Here is a 19,323-nt window from a genome sequence, read left to right on the forward strand (position 1 = left end):
CGATAGCGGGGGACGGCAGATTAGGGGTTAATAAGTGTAAGGTTAGGGTTGTTTAGACTCGGGGTACATGTTAGGGTGTTAGGTGCAGAAATAGGAAGTGTTTTCCCATAGGAAACAATGGGGCTGTGTTAGGAGCTGAACGCTGCTTTTTTGCAGGTGTTAGGTTTTTTTTCAGCTCAAACTGCCCCATTGTTTCCTATGGGGGAATCGTGCACGAGCACCTTTTTGAAGCTGGCCGCGTCCGTATTACCGTAAGCACCGCTGGTATTGAGAGTTGCAGTGGCGGTAAATTATGCTCTACGCTCCCTTTTTGGAGCCTAACGCAGCCCTTCTGTGAACTCTAAATACCAGCGGTATTTAAAAGGTGCGGGGAAAAAAAAGCCAGCGTTAGCTACGCGGGACATTACCGACAAAACTCTAAATCTAGCCGTTAGTTCTTTCATCTTGTAATATGAAAGCAAGAATAGAAGCGCTATTGATTTAACTTGCACTGTGATAGCGCTCAAAAGTGCGAATATTTTTGTGTTTCATTTGTAACCTAGAACTAAATAATTTAGGGATAATGTAGATTTTATATTTAACATGTAATGAGCACCCACTGCAACAATATACAAAACAGTATACAAATAGTGCTTAATAAATATTAAGAACCTAGACAAGCGTATATTGCATTTCATACACTACTTTACCAGGCAAATTAGTATAATGAATACACTAGGAAAACTTGTATGGATTTGAATAGCATAGCATAGCATAGCATATTTCTGCAAAATGTTTTTCTACCTTAATGTATACGGCTTCAGGGCTTTTTCCCTTACTTCAGATCAAAAGCCTTTTGATATTGAATATACAATGAAAACTTTCATTTAAAAAAAACTTACACATTAATTTATACATAATAATTTACAAAAACATTCATATTTAAATGAAATTGGTCTTTTACATAGTGAATTTATGTTTTCGGAATTCCCAGTTTTCAAATTAGCACGTCATGGAAAGTCAGATTTATGTGTGTGTACATGCATATTTGTGTATGTCTGTGTGAGCGTTTGTGTATGTGTGCACTCTTGTGAATTTGTGAGTCTGAATCTCAGTGTGTATGTTGTATGAATGTGTATCTGTGCACGTACACATGTATGTAAGTGCATGTGTTTATGCAATTGTGTATGTGTGCACTTTTTTGTGTTTTGAGTTTCAGTGTGTATGTATATCTGTGCACATGTACGCTTCTGTGAGTGTGCACGCATGTATGTGTGTGAGTGTTTATGTATATCTGTACCCATGCACATGTACGCATATGTAAGTGTGCATGCATGTGTGTGTGAGTGTTTATGTATATCTGTGCCCGTGCACAAGTACACATATGTGAGTGTGCATGCATGTATGTGTGTGAGTGTTTATGTATATCTGTACCCATGCACATGTACGCATATGTAAGTGTGCATGCATGTGTGTGTGAGTGTTTATGTATATCTGTGCCCGTGCACAAGTACACATATGTGAGTGTGCATGCATGTATGTGTGTGAGTGTTTATGTATATCTGTGCCTGTGCACATGTACGTATATGTGAGTGCGCATGCATGTATGTGTGTGAGTGTTTATGTATATCTGTGCCTGTGCACATGTACACATATGTGAGTGTGCATGCATGTATGTGTGTGAGTGTTTATGTATATCTGTGCCTGTGCACATGTACGCATATGTGAGTGTCTATGTATATCTGTGCCTGTGCACATGTACGCATATATAAGTGTGCATGCATGTATGTGTGTGAGTGTTTATGTATATCTGTGCCTGTGCACATGTACGCATATGTGAGTGTGCATGCATGTATGTGTGTGTGTGAGTGTTTATGTATATCTGTGCCCGTGCACATGTACGCATATGTGAGTGTTTTTGTATATCTGTGCCTGTGCACATGTACGCATATGTGAGTGTGCATGCATGTATGTGTGTGAGTGTTTATGTATATCTGTGCCTGTGCACATGTACGCATATGTGAGTGTGCATACATGTATGTGAGTGTTTATGTATATCTGTGCCTGTGCACATGTATGCATATGTGAGTGTGCATGCATGTATGTGTGTAAGTGTTTATTTATATCTGTGCTGGTGCACAAGTACACATATGTGAGTGTGCATGCATGTATCTGTGTGAGTGTTTATGTATATCTGTGCCCGTGCACATGTACGCATATGTGAGTGTTTATGTATATCTGTGCCTGTGCACATGTACGCATATGTGAGTGTTTATGTATATCTGTGCCTGTGCACATGTACGTATATGTGAGTGTGCATGCATGTATGTGTGTGAGTGTTTATGTATATCTGTAACTTATATCTGTAACTGTGCACATGTACGCATATGTGAGTGTGCATGCATGTATGTGTGTGAGTGTTTATGTATATCTGTGCCCGTGCACATGTACGCATATGTGAGTGTTTATGTATATCTGTGCATGTGCTCATGTACGCATATGTGAGTGTGCATGCATTTATGTGTGTGAGTGTTTATATATATATCTGTGCCTGTGCACATGTACGCATATGTGAGTGTGCATTCATGTATGTGTGTGAGTGTTTATTTATATCTGTGCCCGTGCACATGTACGCATATGTGAGTGTTTATGTATATCTGTGCCTGTGCTCATGTACGCATATGTGAGTGTGCATGCATTTATGTGTGTGAGTGTTTATGTATATCTGTGCCTGTGCACATGTACGCATATGTGAGTGTGCATGCATGTATGGGTGTGAGTGTTTATGTATATCACTGTGCTTGTGCACATGTACGCATATGTGATTGTTTATGTATATCTGTGCCTTTGAACATGTACGCATATGTGAGTGTGCATGCATGTATGTGTGTGAGTGTTTATGTATATCTGTGCTCGTGCACATGTACGCATTTGTGAGTGTGCATTCATGTATGTGTGTGAGTGTTTATGTATATCTGTGCCTGTGCACATGTACGCATATGTGAGTGTTCATGTATATCTGTGCCTGTGCACATGTACACATATGTGAGTGTGCATGCATGTATGTGTGTGAGTGTTTATGTATATCTTTGCTCGTGCACATGTACGCATTTGTGAGTGTGCATTCATGTATGTGTGTGAGTGTTTATGTATATCTGTGCCTGTGCACATGTACGCATATGTGAGTGTTTATGTATATCTGTGCCTGTGCACATGTACACATATGTGAGTGTGCATGCATGTATGTGTGTGAGTGTTTATGTATATCTGTGCCTGTGCACATGTACGCATATGTGAGTGTTTATGTATATCTATGCCTGTGCACATGTACGTATATGTGAGTGTGTATGCATATATGTGTGTGAGTGTTTATGTATATCTGTGCTTGTGCACATGTACACATATGTAAGTGTGCATGCATGTATGTATGTGTGTGTGAGTGTTTATTTATATCTGTGCCCGTACACATGTACGCATATGTGAGTGTTTATGTATATCTGTGCCTGTGCAAATGTACGCATATGTGAGTGTTTATGTATTTCTTTGCCTGTGCACATGTACGCATATGTGAGTGTTTATGTATATCTGTGCCTGTGCACATGTACGCATATGTGAGTGTGCATGCATTTATGTGTGTGAGTGTTTATGTATATCTGTGCCTGTGCACATGTACGCATATGTGAGTGTGCATGCATTTATGTGTGTGAACATTTATGTATATCTGTGCCTGTGCACATGTACGCATTTGTGAGTGTGCATGCATTTATGTGTGTGAGCGTTTATGTATATCACTGTGTCCATGCACATGTACGCATATGTAAGTGTTTATGTATATCTGTGCCTGTGCACATGTACGCATATGTGAGTGTTTATGTATATCTGTGCCTGTGCACATGTACGCATATGTGAGTGTGCATGTATTTATGTGTGAGAGTGTTTATGTATATCACTGTGCTTGTGCACATGTATGCATATGTGAGTGTGCATGCATGTATGTGTGTGAGTGTTTATGTATATCACTGTGCTTGTGCACATGTACGCATATGTGATTGTTTATGTATATCTGTGCCTGTGCACATTGAAAAAATATGTGAGTGTGTATGCATGTATGTGTGTGAGTGTTTATGTATATCTGTGCTCGTGCACATGTACGCATATGTGAGTGTGCATTCATGTATGTGTGTGAGTGTTTATGTATATCTATGCCTGTGCACATGTACGTATATGTGAGTGTTTATGTATATCTGTGCCTGTGCACATGTACGTATATGTGAGTGTTTATGTATATCTGTGCCTGTGCACATGTACGCATATGTGAGTGTGCATGCATTTATGTGTGTGAGTGTTTATGTATATCACTGTGCTTGTGCACATGTACGCATATGTGATTGTTTATGTATATCTGTGCCTGTGCACATTGAAAAAATATGTGAGTGTGTATGCATGTATGTGTGTGAGTGTTTATGTATATCTGTGCCTGTGCACATGTACGTATATGTGAGTGTGCATGCATGTATGTGTGTGAGTGTTTATGTATATCTGTGCCTGTGCACATGTACGTATATGTGAGTGTGCATGCATGTATGTGTGTGAGTGTTTATGTATATCTGTGCCTATGCACATGTACGTATATGTGAGTGTTTATGTATATCTGTGCCTGTGCACATGTACGCATATGTGAGTGTTTATGTATATCTGTGCCTGTGCACATGTACACATATGTGAGTGTTTATGTATATCTGTGCCTGTGCACATGTACGTATATGTGAGTGTGCATGCATGTATGTGTGTGAGTGTTTATGTATATCACTGTGCTTGTGAACATGTACGCATATGTGATTGTTTATGTATATCTGTGCCTGTGCACTTTGAAAAAATATGTGAGTGTGTATGCATGTATGTGTGTGAGTGTTTATGTATATCTGTGCCTGTGCACATGTACACATATGTGAGTGTTTATGTATATCTGTGCCTGTGCACATGTACACATATGTGAGTGTTTATGAATATCTGTGCCTGTGCACATGTACACATATGTGAGTGTTTATGTATATCTGTGCCTGTGCACATGTACACATATGTGAGTGTTTATGTATATCTGTGCCTGTGCACATGTACGCATATGTGAGTGTTTATGTATATCTGTGCCTGTGCACATGTACACATATGTGAGTGTTTATGAATATCTGTGCCTGTGCACATGTACACATATGTGAGTGTTTATGTATATCTGTGCCTGTGCACATGTACGCATATGTGAGTGTTTATGTATATCTGTGCCTGTGCACATGTACGTATATGTGAGTGTGCATGCATGTATGTGTGTGAGTGTTTATGTATATCTGTGCCTGTGCACATGTACGCATATGTGAGTGTTTATGTATATCTATGCCTGTGCACATGTACGCATATGTGAGTGTTTATATATATATCTGTGCCTGTGCACATGTACGCATATGTGAGTGTTTATGTATATCTGTGCCTGTGCACATGTACGCATATGTGAGTGTTTATGTATATCTGTGCCTGTGCACATGTACGTATATGTGAGTGTGCATGCATGTATGTGTGTGAGTGTTTATGTATATCTGTGCCTGTGCACATGTACGCATATGTGAGTGTTTATGTATATCTGTGCCTGTGCACATGTACGCATATGTGAGTGTTTATGTATATCTGTGCCTGTGCACATGTACGTATATGTGAGTGTGCATGCATGTATGTGTGTGAGTGTTTATGTATATCTGTGCCTGTGCACATGTACGCATATGTGAGTGTGCATGCATGTATGTGTGTGTGTGAGTGTTTATGTATATCTGTGCCTGTGCACATGTACGTATATGTGAGTGTGCATGCATGTATGTGTGTGAGTGTTTATGTATATCTGTGCCTGTGCACATGTACGTATATGTGAGTGTGCATGCATGTATGTGTGTGAGTGTTTATGTATATCTGTGCCTGTGCACATGTACGTATATGTGAGTGTGCATGCATGTATGTGTGTGAGTGTTTATGTATATCTGTGCCTGTGCACAAGTACGTATATGTGAGTGTTTATGTATATCTGTGCCTGTGCACATGTACGTATATGTGAGTGTGCCTGTGCACAAGTGTGCATAAGTCAGTGTGTGTGCTTTTGTGTGTTTATTGTTATTAATCCCAAAGCCCTGAGAGGCACTCATTATGTTAAGGCAAACACATTAATAAATGGGCAGTAAAGACAAAATGTAATTTCCCATAAAATGGTTAAAGGGAGAAAATAAAATGCGCTAATATGGGGTTATTCTTGCACTGGGCACACAGAATGAGAAGGAATCTGCCACAAATGGACAATAAAGAGGCTGTTCCTGAGTCTGGGGTTGTCGTGTTCCTCCTTTAGAGGAGAATTGTCTGGTATTTTTGGGTTGGACTGACCTATATATGCGGGATCAGACTGATATACTCAGAAAAGCTCTCTGTGAAAGCACAAATTGGCACAAAAAAAGCTATTTCTGGGTCTGGGGTTGCCATGTTCTTAGTTCAGAGGAGAATTGCCTGGTATTTTTGGGTTGGACTGATCTATATATGCGGGATCAGACTGATATACTCAGGAATACTCAGGAATTTCTCCTCTGTGGGCAAAAAGAGGCTGTTCCTGGGTGGCAATTTACCAGAGTACAAGCTATTTAGCTATTGTTCATTCCTGGTTGAGCGCTTCTACTTATTGTTATTCTTACACAATAGTCAGGAGATAACTATGCGCCTGATACAAAGCTCCCAGCTCAGATGAGATGATCTAAGACACCTCATCAGTATAAGGTTCCTCACATTATTTTAGAAACACACATTTTCACGTGAGAGCTGTTTATAGCACTATGTTCTGAATGGGAAGAGACTCAACATTACAAGATCTTAAATAATCCCAAAGATTTTGTGTGATTTCTCTCCATGCAAGTGAATTTTTGATCTTCAGACCCTATGGGGCATATTTATCAAATACGCTTCAATTCCGCATCGTATTTATCGCATGATTGATCCGCTGTAGTTATCAAAGTGTCAAATTTGTGACGTAATATACGATCCCACAATCTCAATCAGGCGCAGATCGATGCTTGTGTCATTACAGATGTTTCTAATTCAGATTCGACTCTATTTAACCCTTTTTCCAAATTGATCAAACATTTAACAGACACGCTCGCATGTATTCCGACGCAGCGTACCTAGTTTTCAATCCGCCACCCTTGAGGTCGTGGACGCCATAGAACTCAATGGGAGTCTGAAAACACAGAAAGCTTATGTTCGATGCAAGAGAATGAAGTATATTACATAATAAAAGTAAATTTTAAACTCTATTAAAATTGTATACCCTTTCTAAATCAAACAATATTATTGCTCCACATTTGGTGCACTAGGGATACAAATGAAAAAGACATTACTACTTATGGATTATGCTACAAATTTGTCTCTCATTACAAAGCAAGGGGAAAATATTATTTCTACAAATTTGTTGAAAGGTTTTGCCCCCGCACTAATAGATTTAGAGATAAAAACGAAATAAATATAGCTAACTTCCTTTTTTATTTTTAGTGAAAAATCTATGTGCACAATGTTTAAGCCATGTAATTCAAGTCACACTCTCCACTTCGCACCAATTTTGACTCCACACTTTTCGCACCAATTATGATGCAAACTCCAAAACAACCCACACACTAGTGAATTGTTCAACCACTTTTGATTGGAAAATGCATAATCACATGATTTATGACATCAGCCAATCTGATTCAAATATAAATTTTAAACTATTACTAACGAATCAAATTGCTCGATACTTGTGTCATTGATCACTCATCAAAACTTGTAAGTGCCATTTGTTGCATTGTGTATTATACTTTGAAAGTATGTATATGTGAAATTAGTATTAAAGATAAACATTGATGCTGACATTAGGACACACAGTGTAATATTTTAGACAATAATTTTAAAATTTGAATTATGTTTTAATTCAATATAATCTTAAGATGATAGCTCAAAAGTGTTGGCCCACCTAACATTAAACTGTCATGATTCAGATACAGCATAAATTAAAATCACCTCTTTACTGTCATGTTATTTTCAGTGTATTTCTTCCTTCTCCTGAATTTCTTTTTCAGTAAGAAATGTCATCTTATTTACCAGCCCATTTTAGAACACCTGTGTAGGGGTGGTTTTTAAAACTAGATTGCAATCAGGAGGGGTTACACAGGTACAGAGAGAAAACTGTCCCAGCTCTAAAAATATCCATTGATTGCAAATAAATACATATGATACCCTGATTACATGTTATATTCGCAATTATTCCTGCTCAGAATAATAATACATTTACACTATATACATATAGTGATATAAGTAAACATAGAGATATAAAAGACAACATTGTTTAGAACAAAAAAAAAAGAACTTAGAGATATGTAAATATGTTTGCAAACGACTTCTGACATAACACACACACACACACACATACAGTGTTAAGAACTTGTAAAGGCGTTAGATGCCGTGATTTTAAAAAATAGTTTGCAATGCGATCCTTACTGTAGAATACTTGTAGATTACAGTCAGACTTATTTTCGATAAGACACTTAACACAAATGTTTAAAATTACAGTACCTGTAAGTGGTGTCTACCGTTAGAGTTTCAAAACGTACTTAGCTTTGTTGCAACAGCACTCATCAGCATTGTAGCAATAGTACTCAGCATTGTAACAACAGCACTCAGCATTGTAGCAATAGTACTTAGCATTGTAGCAATAGTACTCAGCATTGAAGCAACAGCACTCAGCATTGTAGCAATAGTACTCAGCATTGTAGCTACAGCACTCCTCAGCATTGTAGCAACAGCACTCAGCATTGTAGCAATAGTACTTAGCATTGTAGCAACAGCACTCAGCATTTTAGCAACAGCACTCCTTAGCATTGTAGCAACAGCACTCATCAGCATTGTAGCAATAGTACTCAGCATTGTAGCAACAGCACTCCTCAGCATTGTAACAACAGCACTCAGCTTTGTAGCAATAGTACTAAGCATTGTAGCAATAGTACTCAGCATTGAAGCAACAGCACTCAGCATTGTAGCAATAGTACTCAGCATTGTAGCTACAGCACTCAGCATTGCAGCAATAGTACTCAGCATTGTAGCTACAGCACTCCTCAGCATTGTAGCAACAGCACTCAGCATTGTAGCTACAACACTCAGCTTTGTAGCAATAGTACTCCTCATTGTAGCAACAGCACTCAGCATTGTAGCAACAGAACTCAGCATTTTAGCAATAGCACTCAGCATTGTAGCAATAGTACTCACCATTGTAGCAACAGCACTCAGCATTTTAGCAATAGCACTCAGCATTGTAGCAATAGTACTCACCATTGTAGCAACAGCACTCAGCATTGTAGCAACAGCCAGAGGATACAGTCATTAAACATCTTGGCACAAACTGCCGCTACCCAGCTAGTGCTATCATTTGTAGCTACCTGGAATCAGCTCAGGAATACAGCATTTAAAACTTTTATTTGTAGGGATGTGCAAGGGGAAAAAATTTGTTTCGGACAAAATTTCGTAACGGTTATTTCTGAAAATTTATTTCCCTGAATATTCATTCCCTGCACTATTTGTTTTTCGTTTAGTTTAAAACAAAAGGAAAATACAATTTTTGTTAAACATTTACATTTGTTTTCGTTAAAACGAATGTAAATGTTTCAACAGGTAAAAAGTTCATCTGTAGCTACATACCTTAACGCGCTCTGGAGAGCACACTTACCCAATCCTCTTCTTGCCAGAGCCCTGGCCGCGCTAACAGGAGGCTTAGCAGTTTGGCTCCAAGGGAGCTGGCAAGAAGAGGAGCAGGTTAGCACTCTCTCCAGATCATGTTAAAGGGATATGACACCCAATTTTTTCTTTCATGCTTCAGATAGACCAGCAATTTTAAGCAACTTTATAATTTACTCCTATTAATATATTTACTTTGTTCTCTTGGTATCTTTATTTATAAACCAGGAATGTAAGTTTAGGTGCTGGCCCATTTTTGGTTTAGCACCTGGGTAGTGCTTGCTGATTGGTGGCTAAATGTAGTGCTACCCAGTGTCCTGAACCAAAAATGGGCCAGCTCCTAAGCTTATATTCCTGCTTTACAAATAAAGATACCAAGCGAACGAAAAAAAATTGATAATAGGAGTAAATTAGAAAGTTGCTTAATTTTGCATGAGCAAAAAAAATTAGAGTTTCATATCCCTTTAACCCCTTAATGACCACAGCACTTTTCCATTTTCTGTCCGTTGGGGACCAAGGTAATTTTCCTCTTACTCATTTACTGTACCCACACATATTATATACCGTTTTTGTCGCCATTAAATGGACTTTCTAAAGATACCATAAAATCTGAGGAAAAAATGAAAAAAAAACACACTTTTTCTAACTTAGACCCCCAAAATCTGTTACACATCTACATCCACCAAAAAACACCCATGCTAAATAGTTTCTAAATTCTGTCCTGAGTTTAGAAATACGAAATGTTTACATCTTCTTTGCTTTTTTTGTAAGTTATAGGGCCATAAATACAAGTAGCACTTTGTTATTTCCAAACCACTTTTTTTCAAAATTAGCGCTAGTTACATTAGAACACTAATATCTTTCAGGAATCCCTCAATATACATTGACATGTAAATATTTTATTTTAGAAGACATCCCAAAGTATTGATCTAGGCCCATTTTGGTAGCTTTCATGCCACCATTTCACTGCCAAATGAGATCAAATAAAAAAATTGTTCACTTTTTCACAAATTTTTTCACAAACTTTAGGATTCTCACGAAATTATTTGCAAACAACTTGTGCAATTATGGCACAAATGGTTGTAAATGCTTCTCTGGGATCCCCTTTGTTCATAAATAGCAGACATATATGGCTTTGGCATTGCTTTTTAGTAATTAGAAGGCCGCTAAATGCCACTGCGCACCACACATGTATTATGCCCAGCAGTGGAGGGGTTAATTAGGGAGCATGTAGGGAGCTTCTAGGGTTAATTTTAGCTTTAGTTTAGTGTATTAGACAACCCCAAGAATTGATCTAGGCCCATCTTGGTATATTTCATGCCACCATTTCACCACCAAATGCGATCAAATAAAAAAAAATCGTTCACTTTTTCACAATTTTAGGTTTCTCACTGAAATTATTTACAAAAAACTTGTGCAATTATGGCACAAATGGTTGTAAAAGCTTCTCTGGGATCCCCTTTGTTCAGAAATAGCAGACATATATGGCTTTGGCGTTGCTTTTTGGTAAATAGAAGGCCGTTAAATGCAGCTGCGCACCACACATGTATTATGCCCAGCAGTGAAGAGGTTAATTAGGGAGCTTGTAGGGAGCTTGTAGGGTTAATTTTAGCTTTAGTGTAGTTTAGTAGACAACCCAAAGTATTGATCTAGGCCCATTTTGGTATATTTCATGCCACCATTTCCCCGCCAAATGCGATCAAATAAAAAAATCGCTCACTTTTTCACAAATTTTAGGTTTCTCACTGAAATTATTTACAAACAGCTTGTGCAATTATGGCACAAATGGTTGTAAATGCTTCTCTGGGATCCCCTTTGTTCAGAAATAGCAGACATATATGACTTTGGCGTTGCTTTTTGGTAATTAGAAGGCCACAAAATGCCGCTGCGCATCACACGTGTTCTATGTCTAGCAGTGAAGGGGTTAATTAGGTAGCTTTTAGATTTTTTTTTAGCATATTTACATAAGTTGATGTGTAGGATCCCCCTTAACCTCCCTGATCCCCCCCCCAAACAGCTCTCTAACCCTCCCCCTCTACCTTACTGGGAGCCATCTTGGGTACTGGCAGCTATCTGCAAGTACCCAGTTTCCCCAAAAAAATGCTTTTCTTTTCTTTTTTCTTTTTTTTCTGTAGTGTAGCTTCCCCCCCAAAGAACAACCCCCCTCCACCTCCCAGATCCCTTAGATTTTTTTTAAAATTATATTTTACCCCACTTTTATTGAAGATTTTTTTCTGTAGTGTAGCCGTTCCCACCCGCTTCCACCCTGTGCACGCGCCCCACCCTCCCTGTGCACGCGTACGCGTCCATGCGTGCCCCCGGCAATTCCGCCTACGATCCCGCCCCCCTCCACTCCACACGGCCCATCAATGGCCGCCCACCCGCCTCCCAGACTGGCTCCCACCCACCAACGATACCGGCCATCGATGTCCGGTGCAGAGAGTGCCACAGAGTGGCTCTCTCTGCATTGGATGGCCAAGGGGGGTTATTTCAGGATGCCTCGATATCGAGGCATCACTGCAATAACCGGAAAGCGGCTGAAGGCAATCAGGATCGCTTCCGCCGCTTTCCAAGACCAAGGATGTACGCCATACGTCCTCGGTCATTAACTGTATTTTTTTTGAGGACGTATGGCGTACGTCCTTGGTCGTTAAGGGGTTAAGGTAAGTAAGATAAAGCCTTAAAAAATGAATTTAAAGTAAATGAATAAATACTGACAATTTTCATCAGTATTTTTTCATTTTCTTTTAACTTTCTTTGGTGCATTCATTAGGATATTCGTTTTCATTTACAGTAATCGAAAAAAGAATGCACACGTCTATTTATTTGTATGCTGCTATACGGTAGAGCGGTGCTTTATTGTGAATATATACTATGCATGAATGTAATATTTAAACAATTAAGTCTCAGAAAAATGACGTTTTTCAGCTGCAGAACTTTCTATGTTTATGTATATGAGAATAGATACGGCATATAGATTTCATAAACTACTCTAGAATGCAAATAAGTGTAACAAGGAAACTATATGATAAATGCACTGATTTGAATGGTGCCATATAATGACTCCGGGTGACTTCTGCAAAATAATTATGTTACAATATAAACAATCGCATAAAAAACAGTCGCATCTAAAAATCACAAATAAAAGGGTTAGAATAAAATGCATGGATCCATGACTCGAGATATACAGGGTTTACATAGGGTTTAAAACATACCTAACTAAAGGCATACACGATATCAAACCAATAGGTAATAAAAATCAGGGTAACAACTGTATAAAAGGACGGTAGATACGGTAGTGTAAACAAACGTGATGATGCACAATCTTTGTGCACTACAAGGTAATCTCAAATGCGGGTAAAAGTGGGTGAATATGAGAGATATGAAAAAAATCTTGATATGTGAAAAAATGTGTAAAAAATAGATAAAATCTGTAGATGTGTAAATAAGTAAAAAGTGTTATAAACAATCAACAATGTTATAAAGTAGTTATTATTAGCACCTATTTCCTTAGTTCTAGTAGCATTAACGTTTCCCTGAGTATCTCCTCAACATGGTAGAATTCCAAGTAGCTAAGGTTACCAGAAGGATAAACTACTTGTTAATTCCGTCTCACGAGTAGACTAACCCATCCCAGACCTCAAAAGTACAACACATGAGATTAGACTTAACGCTACCCCAGATACAAGCATATCTTATATTTTTAATCATTACCCCCTCTAATCATAAGAGTGGCTTGCAAATTAATAGTTGGGCAAATCTAAAGTCACCAACCTAGACTTGAATCTGGGATCCCTTCAGCCTAGAGACATCTCAATAATAGCATGATAATCTACGGCTATATATTTGACAACAGATCCATACATACAAGTTAAGAACCCCCTGAGAGTGGGGCACCACAATCATCATATTAATGATGATCCATAATTACTAAATATCCATATGTACTGAATATACTCACCTGTATTAAAGAGCATTAATGACATTACACATTTACATATCTCTCATAAATGAGAGCAAATGAAGTCTCCCTATTTGCACTATACAGTTTATCAACCGCCAATGAGCAAGTAAAGTAAAACATCGTAACTAACAAATTCTACTAATATACTCTGTATTAGCCCCCAGATAAAAACGAGTCATATAGGATTGAATGTGTTCTATGAGTATATCTCTACAGCAATTTTATTTTCTGCCCTAAAATGATCGATATTATGGCGGTCATTAAGGGTTTACCACATTTTGGTAATGATATCAATCACCTAATGGACATCACCAATTATATCTGTAGGATATAAAATTCACTATTTGCTAACGCACATGCGGAGCAGTAATAGTTTGACATTCAAAACCATCCACACTTGTCTATATGAACCATAATGTGTTTATTATATTTTTCTGTCGATACATTTTGAACTAGTACCTAACATGTACTGTCAGATATCGTCATTCTCCTCGTCATTAACTTGCAGTTCTTTTTTGATATACTATATACATGGCCTATATTGTGTACATTCTACAGTCTAAATTGACCATTAGCTGTGACGTGTAGTACCAAATCATCCAGACACAATGTGTAATACCACTTTAACACAATTTTTAACATTTTATTTGTTTTATTCGTACTAATTAACAGTAGTAAATATGTTTTAACATTCAGTTTGTGTTTTAATTATAAAGATGTCGAAATATTTTACTGCTTAATATGCTGGAACTCCCATAGATCAAGAGAATCCGAATATTAGAAGATCCTTATAAATATTATAAATATTATAAATATAATAAAATCCATAAGCATCTGATAAACATCAGTGACTTGCATCATAGAGATGATCCTGAGGCTGGCAAATCTAGAAAATTTAGGGACACAATTCACATACAGGAGGACAGAAGGAGTATATCTCTGACACCTATTTGATCGCCATATCCAGATTTGGCGATAGCGGGACAAAATACAGATCGGCAGTTGATTGTGAACTACATATACCAGAAGCCAACACGTATGCCGTCATATCCGGTCCTGAGCCGAAACCTTTTATGATAGGTGGCACGCTAACAATAGAGACCTAGGAATCAAAACAAAGAAATGTCTGCCGACTTATCCCTCTATCGCCAAACCGGAAGTAAAAGATCATGTCACGAATCGGACCTAAAATATATAACAAACAAATTGACATCTATACAAGTATATCCGAAAAACATAAAGGATATCTTGAATGGATCACAAGTTTTGATATTTAAGATCTAACACAAAATTGTAGACCGGATATTACGAGCTCTAATGTTTAAACACATAAGATATCCGGAAGCATAATGTAATGCGATAAAACACGGTTACCTCAGTAAAGTTAAGGATTAAAAGACATACACAATCAGCTTAGTATAGATGATGTCACTTGCACTACAATATTCAGGATAAGTAATAAAATTGATGATATAGGATAAGACTTGTCATCAGTAAATTTCCCAGAGATGCATAGAGCCAAACAGGAAATGACAATTCTTCCATTTTTGGCGCCAAACTTCCTCTAATCACTTGCCTATTCACTCTATATAAGCTCCCAGGCCCTACCACACAGTATAGTCTTGAGAAAGGCCTAATCCAGGCCGAAACGCGTTGACATACTGGTGAGCTTGTTTTTAATTATCATTATTGTTCCTTGTATACAGTGTTACACTATTGTTTCTCTTTTTCTTTTTCAGGTACGATATTTATTTGTATTTTTGCTATGCATATGTGACTTTGGATATCTTTTTTTTTTTTTTGCTATGCATATGTGACTTTGGACATCTACATTCCTTTTATTCCTTTTGGCATTAATATATATACACATTTTTTTCATTCATTGTGCTAGAGATTTTTTGGATTTTTTTTGGAGTTTTGTATTTGTGGAATACAGCTTAGGCACATTTTTGGATTTGATCATCTCCAACACTTTTTCACTTTTTCATTTGCCTCACATTTTTTTGAATATTTGCAATTTGGATTTATATACACTCACATTCCCTACCAGCACATCTCCACGACACCTGGAGGACACCTCGACAGACTCATATGGAACTTGTATCGTGACTGTACAGATTGCACTAGTGTTATTTGGAAATTCTACACTCCTAGTTTGAGTGTTTCTCATTCACTTCTTTTCTTTGATTACCATCTGTGGAGCGTTTAACCACTTGTTTTGTTATTTTGAATTGTTGATTGTTTATAACACTTTTTACTTATTTACACATCTACACATTTTTTTTTTTTACACATTTTTTCACATATCAAGATTTTTTTCATATCTCTCATATTCACCCACTTTTACCCGCATTTGAGATTACCTTGTAGTGCACAAAGATTGTGCATCATCACGTTTGTTTACATTACCGTATCTACCGTCCTTTTATACAGTTGTTACCCTGATTTTTATTACCTATTGGTTTGATATCGTGTATGCCTTTAGTTAGGTATGTTTTAAACCCTTTGTAAACCCTGTATATCTCGAGTCATGGATCCATGCATTTTATTCTAACCCTTTTATTTGTGATTTTTATATGCGACTGTTTTTTATGCGATTGTTTGTATTGTATTAAAGCTGTTTTACATTTTGGACACTAGCCTTTTAAGCTGTTTAGCGCTTACTTCCACCCCCTATCTTTGAGTTTTTTCTTAATAGCCAACTAGGAGGCTATCTTGTTAGTAAGCCTAAGGCCTATTCCTATTAGTGCTCGGTTGACCCATTCCTCTACAAATAATTATGTTACCAAAGCAGACCTGTCCATTAAACATATTGATTTATTATAAACTACAGTGTGTGTGTACATGTGAGGAGCGTAATCCAACATAACTAACAAACATAGGCCTCAGTAATAATATAACATAATATATAGCAGCTTTCTAACTGCTATATATTAAAAGGCTACTTTTTAATTTAGTGCAATCAGGAATTGTGTTTTCAGTTGATTCCTGCACTCACAAATGGGTTTTGAGAGCCTTGATAAATGTCCTACTTCTCCTATGGGCAGGGACAGACCTACAGGGGGTGCAGAGGCCACAACTGTGACCGGGCCCATGAGGGGGGGGGGGGCATCATAAAAAAACAAAAAGAAAAACGTTGACCTGCCACTGCCTGCACTGATATCATGCGAGTGATGCTTCACTAGTGTCTCTGACTACAGGGGTTAGTGTTTCTGTTTTACCCATTGGTGTTTGTGTGTGTGTGTGTGTATGTGTGTATGTATGTATGTATGTGACTGTGTGTGTATTTATGCATGTATGTGTGTGTGTATATATGTATGTATGTGTGTGTGTGTGTATGTGACTGTGTGTGTATTTATGCATGTATGTGTGTGTGTGTATGTATGTATGTGACTGTGTGTGTATTTATGCATGTATGTGTGTGTATATATGTATGTGACTGTGTGTGTATTTATGCATGTATGTGTGTGTGTGTGTATTTGTGTATGTATGTATGTGACTGTGTGTGTATTTATGCATGTATGTGTGTGTATATATGTATGTGACTGTGTGTGTATTTATGCATGTATGTGTGTGTGTGTGTATTTGTGTATGTATGTATGTGACTGTGTGTGTATTTATGCATGTATGTGTGTGTATATATGTATGTGACTGTGTGTGTATTTATGCATGTATGTGTGTGTGTGTGTGTATTTGTGTATGTATGTATGTGACTGTGTGTGTATTTATGCATGTATGTGTGTGTATGTTTGTGGAACCAGCAAATTACAGACCTTGTTACTACAGCATGGGGGGGGGGGGGTAAACAGTGTCCCTATACAATACCACTATATACAGTACAAGGGGGCTGGACCATGTCACAGACTACTGTGATCACTTTATAAAGTACTGGGTCGGGTAGGGTCATTCCAGTCATCTCACTGGCAGATTACAGACTGTGTCACTAGCTCACTATATACAGTACTGGTGAGTTAAACAGTGTCACTATATACAGTAATAGGGGGTCAGACCATCTCACAGACTGTGGGCACAGGGTACCTCCTTTTGCAGACATATAATCTGATTCACATTTTTTTTCTGTGTTAAAATAAAATAAGATATGTTTCAAATTCACCTTTTTTTTTTGGGGGGGGGGGGGCTTCTTAGATTCTTGCACCTGGGCCCTGTGGTTTCTAGTTACGCCTCTGTATGGGGCTTAAAAATTCTTGGTGATCACAATACATTTTCTAGTCACTTTTCACCACTTTTTAAGCCCAGTTTTGGTTTATCAAATTCAGCACTTCTATGCACTTGATAAGTTCTCATTTAGGGCATTGTGCACATCTTTAACACTATTTCATGGCTATTTGCAAACAGTTTATTATCTTGCACAATGCACATAAATAAAACACTAATGTCCACAAGAGACATTCTAGAGAATTATTAACATATAAAAGGGATACTAAACCCAATTTCTTTCTTTCATGATTTACATAGAACATACAATTTTAAGCAACTTTCTAATTTACTCCTATTAACATTTTTTCTTTGTTCGATTGGTATCTTTATTTGAAAAAGCAGGAATGTAAGTTTAGCAGCCAGCCCATTTTTAGTTCAGCACTTGGATAGCTCTTGCTGATTGGCAGCTGATGCAATCTATTTCCATCCACACCACTGCTAACCTAACTGAATGCATCTTTTAGCTTGTCAGGATGAGCAGATTATGCACTGTTTTCTTATCACTTTATGGTCATTTTTTAGCTTTCACATGTTTTTTTTTTAAACTATTGTTTGTTAAATGACTGTTTCCATTTTGTCGTGAACTGAAAACAAAATGGTTTCTGTGCAAAACACTTATATTCTATTAATGGATCCTGCTTCCTTTGTTACATTATATCTGCCTAGGAGACACTTAATTAGATCTCACCTTTGTAACCTGGTTTTACTCTCTTTTACACCTTCTCTGTTCCTTGTGCAACGCTTTACAAACATTGTGCCACTTTCTCTCTCTTTGTGCCTTTCTTTACAAACATTGTGCCTCTCTCTCTCTCTTTGTGCCTTGCTTTACAAACATTGTGCCACTTTCTCTCTTTGTGCCTTGCTTTACAAACATTGTGCCACTCTCTCTCTTTGTGCCTTGCTTTACAAACATTGTGCCACTCTCTCTCTTTGTGCCTTGCTTTACAAACATTGTGCCACTCTCTCTCTTTGTGCCTTGCTTTACAAACATTGTGCCACTCTCTCTCTTTGTGCCTTGCTTTACAAACATTGTGCCACCATCTCCTCTTTGTGAATTGCTTTACAAACATTGCGCTTCGTTCTCTCCCTCTTTGTGCCTCGCTTTGCAAACATTGTGCCACCCTCTCCCTCTTTGCATCTTGCTTTGCAAACATTGTGCCACTCTCTCCCTCTTTGCGTCTTGCTTTGCAAACATTGTGCCACTCCCTCCATCTTTGTGCAATGCTTTACAAACATTGTGCCACCCTCTCTCTATTTCTGCAACGCTTTAAAAACATTTTGCCACTTTCTTCTTCTTTGTGACTTGCTTTATAAACATTGTGCCACTCTCTTCCTCTCTGTGCCATCCCTTTACCATTTTTTCTCTCCGTTCTAATAGTCTGTAT

This window comes from Bombina bombina, chromosome 4 (assembly GCF_027579735.1).
Source record: "Bombina bombina isolate aBomBom1 chromosome 4, aBomBom1.pri, whole genome shotgun sequence".
NCBI lineage: Eukaryota > Metazoa > Chordata > Amphibia > Anura > Bombinatoridae > Bombina > Bombina bombina.